The following is a 6,119-nucleotide window of genomic DNA, read 5'->3' on the forward strand; positions in this document are numbered from 1 at the left end:
CTTCAAGAGGTGGTCTCAGAAGCATTTCAGTCACATATCACAGCAGCGTAGATGAATCCGTCTCTCCAAGACACATTAAACAACCAGAACAGCCTCCCAGTACCACAAAACCCCTCCTCATGCAGTACATCAATGAACACATGATCCATGTCTTCAAGGAATATACAACCCCAATTCCAAAAAAGTTGGGATGCTGTGTAAAATGTAAATAAATGTAAATAAAAACAGAGCAATTTGCAACTAACTCAGATGACTGGGTATAAAAAGAGTGTTTTAGAGAGGCAGAGTCTCTCAGAAGCAAAGATGGGCAGAGGTTCACCAATCTGCGAAAAACTGCATCTAAATACTGTGGAAAAAAAATCAGAAAACTGTTCCTCAACATAAAATTGTGAAGTGTGAAGATGTTAAACCCAGTGAAGAGGATTTTGGGTTTTATGTGTGGCTTACTGGTAAGGTCTGTGAGGGTGAGACAACCAATAGGATGGGCAAGACCAAAAGTAGAGTGCACAAGCAAGTAGTTTATTAACACGATGTGAAAACAGGAAACAAAAACTGTACAAAACAAAAAATAAATGGAAGGTAAAGTATTTACAATATATACTAAGCGTCAGGCTTAGTCATGGCATGGGAAGCTGCCATGAGGCTGGGTCCCAACTCCCTTAATAACTTCCCCCGCACCATCAGTTCAGACACTACAAGCTGCTAGTGTTTTTCAGTGGCAAACAGAGTCATGGGGAGAAGTAGCCTTCTCTCTTAGGAACCCTCGGGTTTTAAGTCTAAAGCCCTGCCTTTGGAGATGCCATTCCCCACCATGAGGTTACAACAGTGTGGTTTACACATGAAACAAATGATAGCGCTATATACAAACAACCTAGGTTAAACAATTTGTTACCGGTAAATACATTGTCTGGGCCCATTAACTTATAACAACTTAATTATTTTTTTTGTCCTCCCACAGGATATTAGATGAGGAAAAGACCCCCCCTTTTCTCCCCATCGGTGGATCCTCCCGATAAGGATAAGGTACGTAGGTCTCCCTGCTGTCCCCCTTTTGCTAATTGTCCTTTCACAGGCAGACACAGGTAAGTACATCTATACACACACATATTTTATAGTGCAAGGGATGGTATTCATTGGTGATGGGGTAGGCCTCGCCTTACCACATCACACGAAGACTTTGGATATCCCACCATCTACAGTACATAATATCATCAAAAGATCCAGAGAATCTGGAGAAATCCCTGTACACAAAGGACAAGGCTGACGGTCAATATTGGATGCTTGTGATCTTCGGGCCCTCAGGCGATACTGCATTGAAAACTGACATGATTCTCTACTGGAAATCACTGCATGGGCTCAGAAACACTTCCAGAAATCATTGTCCTCGAACACACTTCGCCCTGCAATCCATAAGTGCTAGTTAAAGATGTATCATGCAAAGAAGAAATCGTAGAAACAGGATCCAGAAACACTGCCAACTTCTCTGGGCCCAAGCTCATTTAAGATGGACTGAGGCGAAGTGGAAAAGTGTCCTGTGGTCCAATTTATCAAAATTTGAAATTCTTTTTGGAAATAATGGACACAGTGTCCTCCGGGCTAGAGACCACTCAGCTTGTTATTAGTACACAGTTCAAAAGCCAGCATCCATGATGGTATGGGGGGTCATTAGTGCACATGGCATGGGTGCCTTGCACATCTGTGAATGCTAAACGAAATATACAGGATTTGACAACATATGTTGCCATTCAGATGATGTCTTTTTTAGGAAAGACCTTGATTATTTTAGAAAGATAGAGTAAAACCACATTCTGCACCTATTACAACAGCATGGTTGTATAGTAAAAAAGTTAGGGTGCTAAACTGACCTGCCTGCAGTCCAGACCTGTCACCCACTGAAAACATTTGCCGCATTATAAAATGAAAAATACGACAAAGGAGACCCTGAACTGCTGAAAAGCTGAAATTCTATATCAAAGAAGAATAGGAAAACATTCAACTTTCAAAACTACAGCAATTGGTCTCCTCACTTCCCAAACACTTACAGAGTGCTGTTAAAAGAAGAGGCGATGAAACACAGTGATAAACATGCCCCTGTCCCAACTTTTTTGAGATGTGTTGCTGCCAACAAGTTCTAAATGAGTTAATGTTTTTCATAATATGGTAAAATGTCTCACTCAGGCATCTCTGGTATCAGTCTTGTTTATCACTTTGGAGAAATTCTTTACATGTACTGCCTAGCAAAAGAAAGTCTTCCACAGCATTTCGATGGACTTGGTCAAGCCTTCATTTCTTCTCCTTTTTTGGGCCTTTTTTGTCTTGTTGCAAGGTCTGCTTACGGTTCATCTTCAGCTTTCTAACAGATATCCTCACTGTGGAATTCATGGTTGACTATATGAGGCCTAACAAAAGGAGCAAGCAGGTATTTCAAGAGCTACTATGTAACACAAACGATTCAGAGCAGCTGTTTTCATTATCAGTAGTTGAGCACACCTCCTCTGTCTTACAGCTCCAGCCTTGAAAAGTTTTTCTAGTTCACCTCACATCACTAATATTATTTGTCTCTCTCATCTAAGAATGAGCAGTGAAAGAAAGTGATGAAACGTTTGTAAAGCTACACAATTGATCCATGTAATTCTACAATGTGTACTGGACTTTTCAACTGTCAAGAAGTCATCATCTCATGATATTATTACAACAATCTCATAATGAGAAATATTAGATATACTGACAAGATCAAAGATTATTGCAGAACAGTTATCCCTGTCTAAACACTCAGAGATGTAATGATGAAAGTCTAACAGAAGAGAGCAGGTTTAATCTAGCTTTGTTGGATTGAGATGAGATTGTAAGAGGATGCTGAGGTAAACAGCACTTTAATCATAGCATTCTCAAATAGTCTGTGGCTTCTGTGTCTCCTTTTAAATTAAGTTCAATAGCAGTTCTTTTTTAATGCAGTACTGATCCAAAGGTCTTGTCATTTTTATTTTTCCAAAGTGCATTAGAGTCAATATCACCACCAGAAATAAACTGCAGGTTCATGCCAATGGAGATAGAGATAGAGTTATTCTCTCATGCATGCATGACAGTATTTGATATAATACTACAACAACATGTGAACAAAGGCTAGAACCAAGTGTTTCTCTGCTGTGGGCAGAACCAGGCTCTCCTGCCTGGAGAACGAGTGATTTCATCATTCAACTATTCAGCCAATTACAAGACACAGACACACAGCTCTAAAACAACGCTATCCTGAACTAACTGACCTGTAAAAAAGCTTTAACTGTGATGATTCTTCTCTCTCCATGTGTTGTGTGTAAAATGTGTGAAGCAGTAATGGCTACTGTCACAACAAACCTGCATCACCATAAAGAGACTTTTAAGGAATTAAAGGTAAGACCAAGATTGATCTGCTAATTGTAAGCCTAATTATACTTTTACTAAGACTATTATTTATTATTTATTATATCATTTTTTAGCCTAATTATATAGCTGTTCAAAGATGATGACTGTTTTTTTAGCCTTACAGTGCACAAAAAAGTGCAGTTCCAGCTATTAGTATTTGACTATTTGTATTTTGCAAAACAGCGAATGATGCTTCTGTATCTTTTGCGTTTTTATCCAAAAAAAAAAATTATCAGAATTTTTTATAGCATCACTTTTCATGCCCATATTGTCCAGCCCTAATTTTCTTTCTTGACTAACCTTCTACTGAGCTGTTAGTCCTCTGCAACTAATCAAATAGAATTTCAGAAATAAAAGCTGCACTGTGCCCTCAAACTGAGTGAAAATACTTGGTAAATAAGACATTCTGTATTAATCAGCCTCACTGACTCCTTAAAAATCTCAGGCTTATTACATACTAAGGCTTATTATTCAGTAACTACAGGGACTTTGGTGCAAACTGGTGGAGTTTTATCTCAATTTAGCCCACATGCAATGATCAAAATCTACCAGAGGAGGGCAGTGTTAATCTAGATTTGCTGGAATGAGCCAAAAATGTGGAAGCTGAAGTCAGCGACCAAGTAAAACCTCTAATAGAAAATGTGAGACTGTAGTTTAATCGTGACATTCTCAGCATTCTGGCTTCTGTTTCTCATTTTAAATGGTACTGAGTGGCAATGAAGCCTTTATACAGTACTAATGTTGAGTACAGCACTAAAAGTCTACACATGAACAAAAGGGTTATACGTTTTCTCATGCATATACATCTGATCCTGAGAGCTGCAATAATGTGACTCTGTTAGGAAATATTCATTCAGCACATGTTTGAGGATTGTGCCTCCATTGAGACACTACAGACGTACACAAAAGTTTGAACACCTCCAGTCAAATGTCATGTTTTGTTGATTATCTAAGCGAATATAAAGTAACAGATATATAAATATATTTTTGCAAAATTATTTTTTTTTCTTCCCAGTATGTTAAATTCAGCTAAATAACAATAGAGGGTGTGGTAATTTATTTCCCCTTAGAAAATCAACAACACATGTACTTTGACTTTTCACGTTTGCATACGACTGTATGTCTGCACCATTGTTTAAGGAAGCATCTATATAAAACACATTTGATTCATTACCACAAATTTATGGCTGGATTTAAAAAGCATAGAAAACTCCACACAAACTAGCCACTGCTAGTTGCTCTATCGTTAGTAAATGGAGCGGAATATGTAATCAGGGTTGGGATAGCTACTGAAAAATTAGTAGTTAGCTATGTTGTAGCTACTTTCCCAAAATTTGTAGCAGCTACAATTTAGCTACTTTTCCAGAAACAGTAGTGGCTACTTTTTAGCTACTTTTGAAAAGTATTGCACTACTTTTTAGCTACTTTCAAAGCGGGACTGTCAGAATGTTTGTGAATCTCCACCTGACACACCAAACAAGCCCAACTGACAGTGTGAACAAGACCCTGCATTTAATCCTGTGCCAGAAAGAAAGATACAATTGAAAAGCTGCAAATATACAGAAAGATCACCAAATAGTGAGTTTAAGTGTAACCAACAATCAAACTTACACAACCAAAGGTGTGATTTTCAACAAACATTTAGACTAAAGGCAAAGTCAGTCATTCCAGGTTTTTCCTTACAAAAATCAACAAAAATAACTGAATACAAACCAAACAACTTTGTGTAAAGAATTATCAACTGTTGAAATAAAACTGCTCCAATTTAAACATTTCAGCACGATATGTACAGACATGACATTCAGAGTCCTTTATTAAACTTTAGTAATACTTTAGCCTCAAAATTCTCATCAGTGGCTCTGGCTCTGTTTGGGGTGAAAATGAGGCCTGAATAATCTCTCCTCTGCTGTAGAGCTGCTGTGGCTCCACAGGAGAACTAGATTTTTAGGTAAAATAACATAACATAATCCTCCTTGGCTGTAAAATCATTATAACACACAGTTTTAACACAGTTTTCACAATAAATGGTCTTAAACGCTGGAGTTCATGTATAACTGCTAATTCACGAACCTTTAACGCTGAAGACTGACGCACAGACTGCTGGTCACACAGCAACGCAGACAACGAAACGGCAAAGAGAGAGATTTAAGACGAACATCGATAATTTAGAGATGAATGGACTCATTTGATAATAATCACTCAGCTGGTTTCCTGATACGTTTAATCTGCAGCAACTCGTGAAGCTGAAGTCGCTTCTCATTCATCAGCTTCTCAGTTGAATTTTCCCATTCCACCTTAAATGGCACAGCAGTGCAACCTGGCGCCGCAGGCACCATTTAAGGTGGAACGGGACAATTCAAACAAGAAGCAGGAGAACGAGAAGCGACTTCAGCAGCTCACAGAAAGTCGAACATTGAGAGACATTTTACAAGAAACTCGTGGAGAAGTTTCCTGAGATATGAGAAAAGCAGCTACAGCTGAGCTGAAGTTTAAAGCAGAGCAAAGTAAGTCTGTGTTTTTGTTTTTATTATATTTTTAGCCTGTACTAGTACATTAACACATACTGAGACATATTTACAGCCAAGATGGTAAAACGGACATAAAATGTTGTGGCTCCCAAGGTGGTTGCATTTTTGTTGAAAGGACAAAATGGCTTTTCGGTCGCCGACCCTGAGCTACTAGTCTACTAGTAAAGAGTGATCAGCGCATTGGACCAG

This window comes from Colossoma macropomum, unplaced genomic scaffold, assembly GCF_904425465.1.
Source record: "Colossoma macropomum unplaced genomic scaffold, Colossoma_macropomum, whole genome shotgun sequence".
Classification (NCBI taxonomy): Eukaryota; Metazoa; Chordata; class Actinopteri; order Characiformes; family Serrasalmidae; genus Colossoma; species Colossoma macropomum.